A 19,224-nucleotide genomic window follows, 5' to 3' on the forward strand; every position below is an offset into this window, starting at 1 on the left:
CAATGGGGCTTAACAGGGAGTGGGCAGGCTCTCCTTAAACAGGCTCTGCTATACCCCTCAAAATTCACTTCTCTCAGGATATAATTTTTTGACCAGTAATTTGAATGTTGCATTCGAAAGAGTTGGCAAATAAATTACACTGTTGGGTGTTAGATTTGTCGCTTTTTTTCTTCTTCAAAAAAGCAATTTAAAATGTCAATAACGTCATATAATCAGCATTCATTGGCAGATAATAGCGTGTTATGAGCAACAACAACTCACCCTGTAAGAAATCAAAAGGACAAATTCTCGTTCATTCAATTTTCGACCTATAATCCATGTTTACTAGCAAAAACTACAATCACATTTGACATCTCTCAACGACAATCAGGCAAAAGAGACACATTTAGCAGTTTAGCTCCATAGACTTCCGTTCATTTTGCACTCATTACCTCATGCCGGCGATCGCCCCCATTGGAACTCTGGTGGAACTGCAACCAAATTGGGTACAATCGGGCTTAAAAGGCTCTCCGTAGATAGGCTCTGGAGCAAGGCTTGACAACTATCAACACAAATATGGCGTCTGTTCGTATGAACTAGTATGAACAGTTTGCTGCAAGTTTAGCCAAAGTGTGCTGAGAGCACACTTCCTGGTATATATTCTCATCGGAGCAGGTACTTTGTGCTTTTGATATTGCAGGAAAAAAAACTAATACAGTATATTGAAAACAATAACGGATTAACTTGGGGAAATAAATCCGAAAGTTGCCTCTAGGCTCTATGTCAGTAGCAGTATCGTCTGTACAAGTGAGCTGGTAAGTATGCTTGGCTATCCTATAGTTAGGGTAACTTTGAGATTAGCTAGAGAACAGGATCACACTAGTATACCATGAGTGTAGATGTTTGATAATTTACCAATAGAGTTAGCTATAAGACTTAGCAGGAAAGTGTACCACATACTCGATACAATACCTTGTCAGGACTTGTATGCATAAACTAGTGCCAGCTAGCCACCTAGGCTAACAACGTTGTCTCCATAATTAGATAGAACTACTGGTTGCTATCTTGAATGTTCGATCTTTAGGAAATATGAAATGCAAATGTATAGAGAGAGCATTTAAAAAGGCCTACGTTTTCCCGGGCCTATTTAAAAATATTTTAACATACTGAGTTTAAAGTGTTGAGAAGTCGATGTTGACCTCATTATTAAGAAGCCGCCTGACGCAACAGTTGACACCCCCACCTCAAGGAGTTTATTACGTGGAAAAAAAACTCTGCAGGTGTTTGGGAATAGGTGTGTCGACTAGCTAGGTATTTCAGACATTTAAGATGAATACTTATTGGTGGTTGCCTATTTTGGTCAAAATAACGTAAAATAACTTAATTTCAACATGAGCTTCCACCTTAAATTTAAGTTAGAGCTACGATACGGACGTTTTCTATTGTGGATGTTTGCATTTAAAGGTTACTCGTTATTCAGAATTGATCGCAGTATTGTGACTGGCACAAAATAAACAGTATTTTCATAACTACAAAGGCAAATTGTCTGCGATCTGGCTTCTTTCAACAATCACCCAAGGCAATGTATCACCTTCAACACAAGCATTTTAATGTAACGCAGTGTTTCCCCTAGGATTTTTTTTAGCAGTGGGGGCAGGTCAGGTCCCCCCCCCCCCACCCCCCGGCCAAAACAAATTACTAACCCTATATTTCGGAGCAGCTTAATGTAATATTCTAATAGCTAATATAATATTGCACATATTTTCGTCCTATTTCCCCTAAAGAAATAACATTTGACACCTTACAGTATGTTCTAAATGGCATAAATGCTGCCAATTAATAATTGACGTAACAAGTTATTGTAAATGCAGTGGCCTAGCCTACAGATTAAGGTAGGCCACTCGGAAGCATGTACACTGTCTGCTTCATTTGATCTTGATAGGCTAAGCATTCTGTAGCAAATAATAACAATATACCCACTATTTATTCATTAAAACTAGGCTACTTAAGCATAATAATTAGAGCTGTCAAACGATAAAAATATTTAATCGCATTAATGTCATAGTTAACTCGCGATTAATCGCAATTAATCGCACATTTTTATCTATTCTAAATGTCCCTTGATTTCTTTTCCATCCATAATTTTTTCAAATTGTAATGCTCTTATCAACATGGAAAAGTGGTTTGGATTGCTTTGTGCAAATGTTTTTTTTAAATTGAAAACAACATTGCAATCGGCTGGCTTTGAAGAGCGGGCAGAGAATTCGCATCAGCTGTGTTCACAACGACAGAACACACTGATCACTTTGGTCTTGTCAATGGAACCATTTGGCAACCTTTTAAAAGTAAACTTTCCATTCAGAATCTTATTGGCATCTATTTCGGCGTCTGGCGCTGGCAATCAACTCAAAATGTAACGTTAGCCTACTAACAGAGAATGATTAATATCCGTAAACGGGCTCTGCTACTACTCTTTAGCCGGCTCGCAAGCCCAAACAAGTGTGTGTGGCGTGCCTGTTGTTTTGTTTCCGGTCTAGGCAGATCCGGTGCGGTATTGTAGTTCTTCTAACGTCAGTAGTTGTTGCAACAGAATGTGAACGTGTTTTGCTAGGTCAAAAAGAGCGTTAATCGCGCGATAAAAAAATTGACGCCGGTAATTGGGGTTTGCGTTAACGCCGTTAATAACGTGTTTAACTGACAGCACTAATAATAATGCACCTAAAATATAAACGTGAGCAAGGGCAGCAATCGCTATCGAATCAACAGACGTGCAATTTCGCTAGCAGGGGAAGAATACAAACAACGAAAATCACCAGTTAACTTAATTAAAATTTGCAAGAACTATAGACTAATACAATAACAGGATTAAATGAACTGACAACATAGGTTATACGACTTTCAGTTCTCAAGGACGCACACGCACAATCTCAACTGCGCTGTGAAGCGCGTCTGTGCTATTCTCCGACATGCGCTCTAACAATCACAGCTGATAGACGGCCTAACATTTTTACAGCTCTAATTCTGATACCGTGGCGGCAGAAAAGTAACCAACTTTGATTCAAGTTGATTCAAGTATTTTCACGTGGCAGACACACTTTATAAAAACGGGAAAATAACACAAATTGAGTAGTTAAATAAATGAAATATTCCATAATTTATTTGAATAAATTGTACTTCTAATAGCAGGATAGGTTACAAAATAATACAAAACACATAGAAAAATGTAGATAATCAGATTGATGATAATAGCACCTTAAAGCCAAATGTATACTTATGTTGTCGACACTTTTGATATGGTCGCCGACGAAAAAAAAGTGTGGCTCAGGCTGCAGCATTCATGCTTCGACAAACAGTCGCCTTTGCTCAAGGTTCACGTTTTACTGTTACATTCATAGCTATGGTTACATTGTTAACGCTTTGTAGCCTAGGTGATCGATCAGAGAAACTGACAATTTAAAATGTTCAATTTAAAATGTTCACTGTGACGACATCAGCGCCAGTAGAAATTTCTCCTGGTGGGCGACACTTCCAAGCGACGGTTAAAATTAGGGCTGCAACTAACGATTATTTTAATAATCAATTAATCTGTCGATTCTTTATTTGATAAATCGATGAATCTGATAAAAAAACAAAAAATGCAGCAAGCAGCGATGCGGGTTCCTCCGCAAAATGGCAAAATATTATAAACATGTACACTGTAGAAGATTGAGACTTGGACAACAAGAGAGCAAAACTACTTAATGTTTGGCCAACAACAATAGGCTAAACGGGGATTTGAACTCATAAGCATAAGGTTACAAGTCAGTCTCTGTAGCCTCTCTGCTACACACCAACCGCTGAGATTTAATGATTAGTAAGGGCTGATTATTAACTTTTCATAGGATAAATAAACTTCTTTTGAGTTGATTTATTTTCCAGACTCTGTCAATGCATAACCAACAATAGTCATGTGGGCAACGGGGTAAGGGCAGAGCTCATATTCAACTCCGTGCAAGAGTAGCCTGTGACAGTACAGTAGCCGACTCTATGGTATTAAACTACACAGCATGCACAATCAGGGTGACCAACAAGATTATATTAACTAATCAACAATAACATTACAAATATCTAACTGAACAAACACAACAACTGAAATCCCTCGCACGGCTGTTGTAACCAAACTATTTTCCACAAGTCTTTGCGTTTTTTGACATGCCACACTGCATGCTGGGTACCCAAGGGTGCTGACGCTGATTATCTAGCTATGCTCCGACTGCGTGATATGACTTAGTTTTTGGTCAGCTGTGGGACAAAGGTTAAGAAAGGGTTGACATTTCAAGGTGAAGTTGCATGAAATTGCCCATGGTATTTCAGAAGGATGTCTGCCTGTTTAACTAAACAAAAAATTAAAATGATGACTGGCCAAATGACTGCCTGGATTCGAACCTGTGACCTTGCACATTGTGGACACCGTTTCAACCCATTGAGCTACCCTCAAGGATGAGACTGTGGTCAGTTACTGTACAAAAAAAAGAAGCCGTTTCTCCTGTAGTACGGATTGTTTGATTCGGGCAAAGTTTAAACAGCTGTAATTCATCTTTTAACATATTAAGCTGAAATTGGGCATGGTACTTCAGAACGATGTCATCCTGTTTGCTAAACAGATATTCAAATTTAAGACGGGCTAAATTACTGTGGCTGGATTCGAACCTACGACCTAGGGCTGGGCGATATGGGTACAAAATTATCGATATAGATATTTATATTTACATTCGATAACGATAATTAAACGATAGACCACAGATCTGTAGTAGTAGCCAAATGAGTCTCCTCCTCAACTTTTTCCCCACACTCGGCATAAAGTTTAGGCAGAGCGGTGTGAGAGAAATGTTTGCGGCCAGGGAGCAGGTACCTGGGGTCAAGTAACTTAAGCTTTTTAAAACCTTGCTTTTCATCTATAGCCTACCTATCAATACCTTGGCGCAAACTCACACTTTCTGCTTGTTCCAATGACTGATTTTGCTTCAGGTGGTAAAAAAGGTTTCTTATATATTAGTATTATAATTGGACCAAAATGCTGTTCTTATATGTCCAGAGACGTTCTAAGAAATCCGCAAAACCGTTTGCGGACCTTTAACGATTTACAGACCTAGCAAGCGGTTGCCTTGGAGATGTTGACAACATGGCGTCTGCTCCAGATTTGTCGTGTTTGATTTGGGATTTTCCTACGTGTTGTTATATTATATAAAAAAACTAATATGGACTTTCGACAGATCTACCAACACCTTTGTAAGCATAGATTTGTTAAAACGTTTGTTAACCGAGACCGTAGGTTGAGGACACAAACATTTGCAGTTTGTCGTATTACCAGACTTGGTAGCCATCTGTTTGTTTACTACACCAATTTGCACCGAACATTGCTCTGCTCTTTGTCGGATTTCAAACAGGATGCCAAACAACTTCCTGATAACTGAATAACAAACCCTTTTTATCAATAATTTCATCATTGGAAGTTGCTCCCTCGCCATTGCTATCGCTGCCACTGTTTTCGGCAATAAGACTAATTTTCCACGGTTAACATTAGCTACTCCACTCGAGGTGCTCAGTATATTTTTGTGAGCGTAGGCTACCATTTCTCCGCAACTTCCTGCTGCATCACAGAAATTAAATGGACTGCTGTTCCTAATTATTCTCTATCGATATTATTGAAAATGAATTAATGTTACGATATCTTTATCGAGGGAAGTCATTACTTGGATAGTTATTTTTATCGATTTATCGCCCAGCCCCACTACGACCTTATACTTTGCAGGTCGCCGTCCCAGCCCAGTGAGCTATTCTCAGTGTTGAACATTGTCATGTTCAGTTACTGTATAAAAAAGTAAGCTGTTTCTCCTATGGTAAGTGTCAGATTCTGCCAAAGTTGAAACAGCTCTAATTCAATCATATTTTGACATACCAAGGTAAAATTGTCTACGGTACGTCAGAGTGATGTAATCTTGAACCCAATTAGATTGGCCTGTGGCGCCCCCTACAGTCGAAGGTGTCCCATATTCGGTGTGGGGGTACCCACTCGGATGTATTATCACTGTGCCAAATTAGAAAAGTAGTTACCAATAGCATCTTGAGTTATTGTGGCGCAAGGAAAAATAAAAAAATATAATAAAACTAACGAATACAATAACAATAGGCTATTGAATTGGCTATCTAAAACAACAATTGGCTATCTAAAAAAGCCTACATTTCCAACCCATTATTCAAAAACAAAACTGCAAATTCACAGTGCACAAAATCTTCACAATGTGCACAAACAGGCACACAATTTTGAAAAAGTTATTAATATTAGCATGGATTTAATGCTATTTTTCAAGATTAGCAATTTATTTGAGTTTTGTTTAAAACTATTGAAAATTGAAAGGTTGTGTCAGAATAATCTGGTGTATATTTCAGAAATTTGACACAATTTAAAAAAAAAAACAGTGATTTGTGAGAATTCAGCTATTTTCAAAGATTTGTGATTTTCTTATCATTTTCATTGAAACTTAATTGAAAAAGTAAAGGCTGTGGAAGTATACCAGACATTGTTAAAATACTCTGGTGTCTGTTTGAGGTTTTATATTCCAAAAATCAAAATGGTATGGGTTATTTTCACCTGGTCCCTAACGCGATGCTGCAAAGTAGCGTCTTCCGAATGTGAGACGAATGTCGAATATTAAACTACCTTCACCTCGGTCAATTAACACACTGTTTTGATGTATTTAGTGTGAATTTAGTAAATCGATTTAATAGATTCGTTGTTGCAGCCCAGTTAAAAGCGTTGACCGTGACGTCATTTCTGTCGGCGACCTTTTCAAAAGTGTCTGCGACCTAAGTATAAATTGGGCTTAACACTAGGGGTAGGAATCTCTTGGCACCTCACGATTTGATACTGATTCAGAGGTCAACAATTCGATTCTAAAACGATTATCAATTCTACAAACGATTATTGATCCATCTCGATTTTTTTTTGTTTGCTACTCAGAATCTCAAATCGGAGTTTGCTACTAAGAGGTTGCTAATTTGTTTGATTGGGTAAGAAAATCAACAGATGATTTACCTTCTCTTCTCTAAGAAAACTAATCTTAGTCACAAATATGACTTTCTATCAACAATGCAACAACCAATGCAGCTTGCATTTCAACAAATTTCAACATTACATTCAAAGTAAACAGAAATAAGTCAGGCAGGGCTCAACATAACGATGGCCCGATGGCCTGAAGCCAGTAAAAAGTAACGTCGGGACAGTTAAACTAGCAACTCACTGTCCCGATCGGGCCACTGCAAATTATTGATTGAAAAAAAACATTGCATCGTAAAAGTAAACATCCTTCATATGTTTTGCTATCTGCTAAATGCAAACAACTTTAAATGCAGATGCCCATCGTGTTATTGCACGACTTATAACAACGGCATTTCACGTAATTAAGACGGACCAGCCGTTCGCCTCGTTCCCCCAGGCTATTGAACTGCAGCAGAAAAATGGTGTCGACTTGGGTACTCGGTATCGTACTGATGAAATGCTATGGAAGCTTTTATATATTAGCATTGAGGGACCAGAGGTTTCACAGTTTCAGCCAGACAGTCATGCAGAGATGGCTGTCATGGCATGTTTGAGGTTAAAAAGTAAATTGTTTTGCTGACTATTATCTTAATTTGTATTACTAGAAATGTGATAAAATTTTTATTTTGATATCCAGGATGTGTTTAATAAATGGTTAAACATATACAGAATAACATAACTTATAAGTCTTTGGTTTTGTTGTAACAATGATAAATTAAAACTTTTGGAGGGGGGCTGTCAGGCCAAATAGTGTCCTAGGGCCAAATACTGTCCTACCTGACGTCACAATGCCATTCCGAAGCAAGGACGCGTCCGTCGCTATGCCGACCTTAAATTCCTGAGATAGTTACGCGTGCTAGCAGGAAACTGTCATGGTTGCTCTACTGGTTACTAGGTAGGAAGTTTTGTATTTAGGCTTATTTAAACAAGTTTATTCTACTCTAAGATTTAAAGTTCACTCTTTGAAAGGTTGAGGTGAAAACGCTTCACTGCCGCTGTCGCTTTTTGTCACAAAAAAGATCGACTTGCTTTTTACGTCACTCGTCATGCACAAAGAGATGGATGCAATTCTACAATTCCAGTCTAAGCAGAAAACACCTAATCATTTTTTGTTTTCAAGACAATTTAAGATTGTTCCTTGTTCAGATTATTCTTGCTCTGCTAATCAGCTCTGCCAACTGCGAAAGAGCCTTCAGTGCCCAAAAGAGAATACAATCAGATGTCCGCAGCAGTCACGCATCCTCACGCTTTTCAGACCAGATCTTCATTTCAACAGAAGGCCCAGAGCTTAAGCCGTAGGCTATGATCCATCATCAGCTGTGGAGAGGTGGCTGAAGTAAAGTGGCAATATAAAGCCATTTGCAAAAAAATGGTAGATTAAATCCATATACAACATAAAGAATAATTCAGACGGATAATGTACTTTTTTCAGTTGCATTGTTCATGCAAAAAGTCTGGCGAGTAAAATAAATGTACTAGCCAATGGCGACTGAAGCTTCAATGTGTCCATAGAGGGTTGCTTTAGTTAGCTTCCATTACCTAGCATAATTCTCATAGCAATGCTACTACCTGCTAGTGTTACTTGTTAGCCTCCTAATTGTACATTTTGAAGCACTTCAACAAGTAATGCAAGCAAAATTTCTTTGCATTAATTTGAGCGCAAACTCCTTGAGTCACCACCTTACCGCGGTGGAGGGGTTTGCGTGTCCTAGTGATCCTGGAAGCTATGTTGTCGGGGGCTTCATGCCCCTGGTAGGGTCACCCAAGGCAAACAGGTTCCAGGTGAAAGACCAGACAAAGCGTGGCTCAAAAAACCAACCATGAAGAAATACAACAATGGTTCTCAGTTGCCCCTGCCCGGAAGCGGGTCACCGGGGCCCCCCCCTGGAGCCAGGCCCGGGGGTGGGGCTCGATGGCGAGCGCCTGGTGGCCGGGCCTTTTCCCTTGGGGCCCGGTCGGGCACAGCCCAAAGAGACAACGTGGGACCCTCTTCCAGTGGGCTCACCATCCGCAGGAGGGGTCATGGGGGTCGGGTGCAGTGTGAGACGGGCGGCGGCCGAAGGCGGGGGCCTTGGCGGTCCGATCCTCGGCTGCAAAAGCTAGCTTTAGGGACATGGAACGTCACCTCACTGGCGGGAAAGGAGCCTGAGCTGGTGCGCGAGGTAGAGAGTTTCCGGCTAGATATAGTCGGCCTCGCCTCGACGCACAGCGTGGGCTCCGGAACCAGTCTCCTTGAGAGGGGCTGGACTCTCTTCCACTCTGGAGTTGCCCTTGGTGAGAGGCGTCGAGCTGGGGTGGGAATACTGGTTTCCCCTCGGTTCGGCGCCTGTACATTGGGGTTCACCCCGGTGGACGAGAGGGTAGCCTCCCTCCGCCTTCGGGTGGGGGGACGGGTCCTCACTGTCGTTTGTGCTTATGCACCAAACGGCAGCTCAGAGTACCCATCCTTTTTGGAGTCTCTGGGGGGGGTGCTGGAAAGCGCTCCTCCTGGGGATTCCCTCGTCCTCCTGGGGGACTTCAATGCTCATGTGGGCAATGACAGTGAGACCTGGAGGGGCGTGATTGGGAGGAACGGCCCCCCCGATCTGAACCCGAGTGGTGTTTTGTTGTTGGACTTCTGTGCTAGACACGGTTTGTCCATAACGAACACCATGTTCAAGCATAAGGGTGTCCATATGTGCACCTGGCACCAGGACACCCGAGGTCTCAGTTCGATGATCGACTTTGTAGTCGTGTCATCGGACTTGGGGCCGCATGTCTTGGACACTCGGGTGAGGAGAGGGGCGGAGCTGTCAACTGATCACCACCTGGTGGTGAGTTGGCTTCGATGGTGGGGGAGGACGCCGGTCAGGCCTGGCAGGCCCAAACGTAATGTGAGGGTCTGCTGGGAACGTCTGGCGGAACCCTCTGTCAGAAGGAGCTTCAACTCCCACCTCCGGGAGAGCTTCGATCATGTCTCGGGGGGGGCCGGGGACATTGAGTCCGAATGGGCCATGTTCCGGGCCTCCATTGTTGAAGCGGCTGACCGGAGCTGCGGCCGCAGGGCGGTCGGTGCATGTCGCGGCGGTAACCCTCGGACCCGGTGGTGGACTCCGGAGGTGAGGGATGCCGTCAAGCTGAAGAAGGAGGCCTATCGGACTTTATTGGCTGGTAGGACTCCAGAGGCAGCTGATGTGTACCGGCAGGCCAAGCGGAACGCGGCTTTGGCGGTCGCGGAGGCAAAAACCCGGGCATGGGAGGAGTTCGGCGAGGCCATGGAGAATGACTTCCGAACGGCTTCAAAAAGGTTCTAGACCACCATCCGGCGGCTCAGGAGGGGGAAGCAGTGCTCTGTCAACACTGTATACGGTGGGGATGGTGCGCTGCTGACCTCGACGGGGGACGTCCTGGATCGGTGGAAGGAATACTTCGAAGACCTCCTTAATTCCACCAACACGCTTTCCGACGTGGAGGCAGAGTCTGGGGACATCGGGGGGGGCCCTTCTATCTCTGGGGCTGAGGTCGCCGAGGTGGTTGAAAAGCTCCGCGGTGGCAGGGCCCCTGGGGTGGATGAGGTCCGCCCGGAGTTCCTTAAGGCTCTGGATGTTGTAGGGCTGTCTTGGTTGACACGACTCTGCAACATTGCGTGGACATCGGGGACAGTGCCTCTGGACTGGCAGACCGGGGTGGTGGTTCCCCTCTTTAAAAAGGGGGACCGGAGGGTGTGCTCCAACTTTAGGGGGATCACACTCCTCAGCCTCCCTGGGAAAGTCTATTCAGGGGTCCTGGAGAGGAGGGTCCGTCGGATTGTCGAACCTCGGATTCAGGAGGAGCAATGTGGTTTTCGTCCTGGCCGTGGAACAGTGGACCAGCTTTATACCCTCCGCGGAGTCCTGGAGGGTACATGGGAGTTCGCCCAACCAGTCTACACATGTTTTGTGGATTTGGAAAAGGCGTTTGACCGTGTCCCTCGGGGGCTCATGTGGGGGGTGCTCCGAGAGTACGGGGTACCGGATTTCCTGATCGGGGCTGTCCGGTCCCTGTACGACCGGTGCCAGAGTTTGGTCTGCATTGCCGGTAGTAAGTCGAACTTGTTTCCGGTGAGGGTTGGACTCCGCCAGGGCTGCCCTATGTCACCGATTCTGTTCATTACCTATATGGACAGAATTTCTAGGCGCAGCCAGGGTGTTGAGGGGGTCCGGTTTGGTGACCTCAGGATCGGGTCGCTGCTTTTTGCGGATGATGTGGTCCTGTTGGCTTCATCGGGCCGTGACCTTCAGCTCTCACTGGAGCGGTTCGCAACCGAATGTGAAGCGGCTGGGATGCGAATCAGCACCTCCAAATCTGAGGCCATGGTAATCGACCGGAAAAGGGTGGAGTGCCATCTCCGGGTCGGGGAGGAGATCCTGAACCAAGCGGAGGAGTTCAAGTATCTCGGGGTCTTGTTCACGAGTGAGGGAAGAATGGAGCGCGAGGTCGACAGGCGGATCGGTGCGGCGTCCGCAGTGATGCGGGCTCTGCATCGGTCCGTCGTGGTGAAGAAGGAGCTGAGTCGAAAGGCGAAGCTCTCTATTTACCAGTCGATCTACGTTCCTACCCTCACCTATGGTCACGAACTATGGGTAGTGACCGAAAGAACGAGATCGCGAATACAAGCGGCCGAAATGAGCTTTCTCCGTAGGGTGTCCGGGCTCTCCCTTAGAGATAGGGTGAGAAGCTCGGTCATCCGGGAGGGGCTCAGAGTAGAACCGCTGCTCCTCCGCGTCGAGAGGAGCCAGCTGAGGTGGCTCGGGCATCTGATTAGGATGCCTCCTGGACGCCTCCCTGGTGAGGTGTTCCGGGCACGTCCCACTGGGAAGAGGCCCCGGGGAAGACCCAGGACACGCTGGAGGGACTATGTCTCTCAGCTGGCCTGGGAACGCCTTGGGGTCCCCCAGGAAGAGCTGGCGGAAGTGGCCGGGGGGAGGGAAGTCTGGGCCTCCCTGCTTAGGTCGCTGCCCCCGCGACCCGATCCCCGGACAAGCGGCAGATGACGACGACGACGACAAACTCGTTTTTTGAGGTTTATGTAATATAAACATGATCAATTATTTATAGTAAGCCGCTCTGGATAATACTGAACAATAATGAACCTGTATTGCATACAGATATGCACTTAAAAGGTCCAATGGCATGAAAATTTCACCTTGAGATTATTTAACATTAATTTGAGTACCCCTAGCCCATTGTTTACAAAGTCTGGGTCGCAACCCACGGGTGGGTGGCGGGGGATGAAAATTGGGTCGGCAAATATGTTTTCATAATTATTTTGTCATAGGCAGTGCTCGAAGTGGGCCTGTACTCAGTGTTTCCCCCTAGGATTTTTTTTTGCAGTGGGGGCAGGTCTATACGACCCCCACCCCCTCGGCCAAAATAAAGTACTAACCCTATATTTCGTAGTAAGTTAATGTAATAGTCTAATAAAAAATGTAATATTGCATATATCTTTGTCCTATTTTCCGTAAAGGAATACAGTTAGGCTACGTAAAGTATGTTCTAAATGGCAGAAATACGCTGCTAATTAATAATTGACTTAACAACTTATTGTAAATGGTCAGTAGCCTAGCCTATCGATCAAGGTACTTGAAAGCATGTACACTGTCGGCTTCATTTGATCTTGATCGGCTAAGCATTCTGTAGCATATAATAACAATATACCCACTATTAATTAAAACTACTTCAGCATAATAATGCACCTAAAATACAAACGTGAGCAAGGGCAGCAATCGCTATCAAATCAACAGACATGCAATTAAGCTAGCAGGGGAAGAATACAAACAACAAAAATCACCAGTTAACTTAAGTAGTCTGTAGACTAATACAATAACACACTCTGAAACAAAAAAGTGTGTCGAGTTTCGGAGGTTGTAAGTTGTTATGTTAGCCTGGCTTCAGAAAGGTACTAAAAGAACGCGTGTGCCAGAGCCAGACACATCAACACAGGTCCAAATCCAACCAGAAACATAGGGTACGAATAATGAGCTTCAAACTCGTTTAAATAAATACATACATATGCATGGATTCCTTTTGAAGGGAACTAGGGGTGCTGAGGGTGCTACAGCACCCCCTGACAGCACGAGAATTTAAAATAACATGACTTAAAAATACATCACCGCCCCACAGTAGCGGACTGGCCATCGGGAGCACCGGGAGAAGAATAACGATTGAAAACCAGGTTAACTAACATAAGGGTGGGGCTGAAAAATGGAGACAACACCTTCACCAGACAAGGTTTTACCAATGAAAAAACGGCATATGTTTATATTACATAAAGCTCAAAAAACTATTTTGTGCTCAAATAAAGGCCCACAATTTTTGGTGCATTAAGTGTGGAAGTACCTATCTTTCTTTCCGAACTACCCTCTCATCGAACACAGACTGTGCATGCATTAGCAGGGCAGCTGTGGTGGCGTATGTGTAAGGGATAATGTATAGAACGCCGGTCATTATCGGAAAAATAAGCCCCGACAGGGCGAACAGCACCCCGACGCAAAGCAGAGGGTTGTAGCTTCCTTTTGGAGGGGCTTATTTTCCCGATAACCATCGGCGTTCTATACATTATCCCGATTATTACACGGCTACTTGCCGAAAAAATTACTTAACACAGTGCATCTTTCTACAATTTATTTGTTACCATTCGTAGTGTTGATCAGCAGAGAAAAAGTTTGCCAAAGACGTTGAACTTTGTAGACGTTGAACATTCTTTAGGCTTCATATCAGCTGATGTCGCTAAGCAACAGAGTACACTGGGGTTGAAAAGTTAACGGACTACTTGCAGAGTGCTACGAAAGACGTGAAAGGTTTTCATATCATTTGGGTCGCGATGGTTTGTCATTTTGAAAATGTAAGCCATGTAAACTAGTTTAGCTTGCTAACGCAAGAGCACCTTTCTTTCTCCAGTTCTTTCAATAGATAATCTAGACAGGCGTTAGCAAAAGGCTAGACTATCATTTGTTTTCTGGTTATTTTTTCGTAAGCTTCCCTTCTAATGCGACTAACAGCTAGCCTAGATGGGCCATTTGCTAAGTAAGGTATGTTGATGTGTATTTGAAACGTATTTAGCATTCTACCTATGCTAGAAACAGGAGACATTAGCATTGCTATTAACTGTTCAGGGTTTCCTGCAGCACTTTACATTTAAGGCGGTGTGTTGCCTAAGCGCCTGCCGCCTTAACTACGTTGTAAAATGCTACGTTTTAATGAGCGATATCTGCAGTGTTACTCCTGTTTTCTCCCTTTCATTCCAAACCGTGACCAATGCCAGTCTCCCATATCTGCAAAACGCATTTGAGGAAAAACTTTTCTGCCATAACGCAGTGGATAATATTCCCGAAATAATAGCATAGTCTTTGAGAATGTGTAGTTTGGTTTTAAACTATTACTGTAACATTGGGACTCCAGTTTCAAGTGTAGATGGCGGGTTACGCAAGAGCAGTAGCACATGTAAAACGAGAGTTGCATTTGATAAATCAATAGGCAACCTATCTACTACAAATAGCCTGACCAGATAATTTGTTTAGTTTTGTTCCCTTTATATCTACGGACTAAATAGTAGGGGTAGGAGAAAAAACGATTCACATTTGAATCGCGATTCAGTCTGCTAGGGGTTCAGATCAATTCACAAATGTATGTGAATCTGTGTTTTTTTTATTTTTATTTTTATTTATTTTTTATAATGGGACATTTCAAAAAATTATGGGACATAACAATTGTGCTTAAATACCATCTCCACACAAATGTATGTGAAACAAATGCACTTCATATGTTAAATCACTATCTATATTGGGTATATATACACTATATTAGGGGTGGGTGATATGGCCAAAATCTCATATCACGGTATGAGTAATTTTATATCACGGTTACGGTATATATCACGGTATAGTAATTGATATAGTAAATATAGTCAATTTAATTAAGAAATGGTACTATATAACCATACCGTACTTCATCATCACACTTGATTATTTATTACAAACAAAAACAACTGCCTCACATGAGACAACACTTGAGTTAAAAACAAGACTCAAAGTTACCAGTACGAGAGTTCTGATTGGCTGATGCGCCTGAGTCATGCCATCCGCGGGGTGACCTAGTACTCACAGCGCAATACGGATCTGTAATGCCCTCAGACAAACGGGGGGGGGGGGGTTTAAAAATAATTCCTTCGTTAATAATTTGTTACACAGAACTTTATTATATTAAATCTTCATCCCAAATTATTCACACCTTCACAGAATCAACCACAAACAAATAATTTCTGCATATGCAAGTAGCAACGCTAGTGCTAAATAACTATTTAACTGGTCGGCTCCATGATGCCGGGTAAGAAGCTAGCTCCTGAGACACCAAAAGAACGAAGGGGAACCTTCAATTAAGACATATTCGTAGGTACCCAGCGAAAAGTAGCCTGAACTTTCCTAGATCTTAAGCTAATGCTGAATGCTCGCTGATATAGCTGTCTGTCTTACTAGAAAGGCGAATGTATTAGGGCTGTCCCCGACTAAGATTTTCTTTGGTCGACCAAAACTCGACTAAAACGTCTGAAAATCGACTAATCAAACTTTGAAACGCCCCCCAAAAAAACGTACAAACATTTTCGCGATCTGACTCAATGGCTGCTGGACATTGCAGATTCAGCCGCTAATAGCCTACTACTCTTATCTTCCGAATAAAAGTACCCCCCGGAATAAAAGTACCTCCCGGACAAATCCTAAAAATCTAATAAAAGTACCCCCCGGAATAAAAGTACCCCCCGGAAAATTGCCAAATCAGCACGCATGTGTACACTCGCATAAATAATTATGTGAGTGTACAGTAGCTAGAGCTAACATCAGAGCCATAATGAGGCTCTGGCTAACATTTACTAGCTTGCACTGACAACCAGTTGGTAGCTAATGTCGTTGGCTAATGTAAGCTACTTGCAGTAGCTAGCAAGCTAAGGTAGCTAACGTTTTCACATCAAATTGTTCAAATTTATCTTCCCTTCCGAAAAAAATGCATGGAATTTTCTAAAATTGTTTCGATTTCCCCCCCAAAAAATCAACGTACCGTCCAAAATAAGAATGTACCGGGTGGATTTTTCGGGTAAAATTTTTTTTTTTCGGGTGGATTTTTCGGGTACCGGTACGTTTATTCGGAGATGAGAGTAATAACAAGACTCTCATCACAAGTCCTGTTGTAACCGAATGCCGATGGTATTTAGGACCTCTTACAATGTACTACAAATTTAAAATATTATTGACGCCATACAGATGTCTTACACATACACAGATGTCTTTGCCATTTTGACTAACACCGACAAAGTAGGCTATGGCAGAGCTTGTAGTTCTGCAGCCACTTGTGCTCGTGCCGTGTGCAAAATACCAAAACAAGCGGTAATCAGATCTCACAATGCCATATGGCAGCTCGACTAAAACAATCTAAGTCGACCAAGAGCATATCGACCAGAAAATCGACTAGTCGACCAAGTGGGGACAGCCCTAGAATGTATGCATCGTTGCTAACGTGTGCTGACGTTGTGACTATGTATGTGAGAAAGACGCGTAAGTGACAGAGAGACGGAGGGAGAGCAGGGAAAGGAAATGCAGCTGAAAGAATTCGACAAAAAATTTTTACGAAACGCAATATATGGTGGCCGGTGTTGATTCTGTGGCGCATTGCCACAAATTAGTCTGTGTGGGAAACACTGAAAAGTATACCGCGGTTGAAACGGTATAGCCAAATCTCTCCCGGTAGACACATTTCTACCGTTGCACGGTATGTACCGGATATATCGTCATACCGCCCAGCCCTACACTATATATTAAATTTGTCTGAATAACAGAACACTCTCATACGGGAACCCCTCTCCTGACATCTCAGTGTTTCCCACACATAGACTAATTTGTGGCGGTGCGCCACAGAATCAACACCGGCCGCCACACATTGCGTTTGGTAAAAAAAAATGTTTTATCGCTATTTAGGTTAAAACACGCAGCGTATTCGTTCAGCTGCATTTCCTTTCCCCTGCTCTCCCTCCGTCTCTCTGTCACTCATGCGTCTTTCCCACATATGCACACAGTCACAACGTCAGCACACGTTAGCAACAATGCATACATATGCCGTTCTAGTAAGACCGACAGCTATATCAGCGAGCCTTCAGCATTAGTGCCGTAGCTAAAAGTCGAGGAAAGTTGAGGCAACTTTTCGCTAGGTACCTTACTCACATTTACATTTAGTCATTTAGCAGACGCTCTTATCCAGAGCGGCTTACAGTACTCAAAGTTTCCCCTTCGTTCTTTTGGTGAGAAGTCTCAGGAGCTAGCTACTTACTCGGCGTCATGGAGCCGACCAGTTAAATAGTTGTTTAGCACTAGCGTTGCTACGTGCATAATGCAGAAATGATATGTTAGTTGTTGTTAATTTGTGAAGGTGTGAATCATTTTGGATTAATATTTAATGTAACAAATTATTAACAAATTAACTGTGTAACGAATTATTAACGAAGGAATTATTACGTGGGGTGGTGATGAAGAAAGTGTTTTGTCCGTCTCTTCATAAACGGAGTGACTAAGTTCAGTTGAGTTCTGGATTATAATAAGTATTTATCAATCTGCAGATTGGGAGAGAAAACCAGACCTCTGACAATATGTAAGAATGTACAAGAATGTAAACATAGATAGTGACAGTCAGGCAGTAATGAGGTTACACCAGTCTCAGAGAAAGAGATTCACTGCTCCCAACACATGACAACTCTCAGACTAGAGTTCAGCAGTACTTTCACCTGATCCCGAACATCTATTAATCCTGACACATAGACACAATCTACTATTATTAATAGCAAGCTTACATGAGAACATACTAACTAGTATGTAATGACTAGTTCTATTGATTAGTGAATAATGTAAGCACACAGGAAATTTCTTCCACAGTGGCAAAGGGGGGGCAAGAAGTCTTGTCGGGTGTTATGGGTAAACGGTACGTGGGAATCCCTATATGTGAATGGCTTTAACTAAACAAAAAGAGGACCAATTTTCAGCATGGTAGTGTAATGGCCCAAACCAGCCCACCCCCACCAGGGGCCGAGCCATACTTGAACATTCGGGGCTTAACCCGAACCTAGGTGCTGTTGATGTCGTTATCTGAAATACGAACTTCACAGTAATGCGAGCGCGTGAGCAAGATGTTTGTATTAATTTCAGTTCCCAATTTTGTTTTTTAGCTTTATGTAATGTGAACATTACGTTGGACTCATATTGTTATATTTCCGGAAATTACAACCAAAATGTTTACCTGAAAGATTCGGATCTTTTGAGAAAACATTTTTTTTCCACCTTTGCAGGAACCTACATTTATGAAGTGACTGATCTTTCTTTTTTTTACCTGGCCTTTTCACTTTCTCCTGGCATCTTTTTCCCATCCATTTTATTATTTTCGCATCATATTCATCTTGCTAACTCCCTCCACAACAATAAATGACGGTTTAGGGTTGTCTCCATGGCAACAACCTTGGTACACACACTTGTGTTTGAGAAAGAGAGCATGCGCGACAACTGAAAACTGCACTTTTTACTACGGTCTGATTATGCGTTTATTGAAATTAAAACTTAGTGTAGCTTATTTGCTCACTTATCAGTCACATAGCAGTTAACAAACTTAACACATATCATTTTATTCCGTGTGTGAAAAAAAAACTGCGAGAAAGCAAGCGATCTGCTGGTCTAATTTATGAGCGGGTAGAGCGGCCCATCAGGAATTCTCCCGATTTTCTCGATGGCCACTCCGGGCCTGAGCGCAGTGTTCAATCGAAACAAAACCGTGCATCTTTTAAAAAGTCAAAGTACAAAAAGATCACCCATCTTTTTTAGAAAAGCTTAAAGGGGCAATTGACTGCAAAACCGATTTTACCTTGTCATTGTTGAAAAACGACAGTTCGGAGGTTAAACTGAACATACCGTGAATATCAAAGTCCATTGACACCTCTTTCCTATTCAAATCTCAAAAAGAAAAAATTTGGCTGTAAAACGCTAGCTTTTCAACAAAGCCACCGGTCCTACGTAGGACCGGTGATCGCCCTCTTATTGGCTCTGGTCTGTATCTTTGTCACGCCCCAGAATTTACATTCAGACCAGCCCGAGGTAGCGTCTATCTCCGATACTAGTTTAGCT

General features: G+C 42.9%; 1 protein-coding gene across 6 annotated transcripts in view; it reads left to right on the forward strand.

Annotated features, from left to right (window-relative positions):
- The first annotated feature begins 423 nt into the window (after nt 1-423).
- dennd4c (DENN/MADD domain containing 4C) overlaps nt 424-19,224 on the forward strand; it is a 186,643-nt gene continuing 167,842 nt past the window's right edge. For 3 of the 6 annotated variants that reach the window (XM_047048961.1, XM_047048964.1, XM_047048967.1), the window contains exon 1: nt 426-794. The gene's annotated coding sequence lies outside the window, so the exon portion shown is untranslated. Of the gene's footprint in view, nt 795-19,224 lie in introns of all 6 variants that reach the window. The other 3 variants (XM_047048963.1, XM_047048965.1, XM_047048962.1) reach the window with 3 other exon arrangements.

The sequence above is a fragment of the Hypomesus transpacificus genome, chromosome 25, assembly GCF_021917145.1.
Source record: "Hypomesus transpacificus isolate Combined female chromosome 25, fHypTra1, whole genome shotgun sequence".
NCBI classification, from domain to species: domain Eukaryota; kingdom Metazoa; phylum Chordata; class Actinopteri; order Osmeriformes; family Osmeridae; genus Hypomesus; species Hypomesus transpacificus.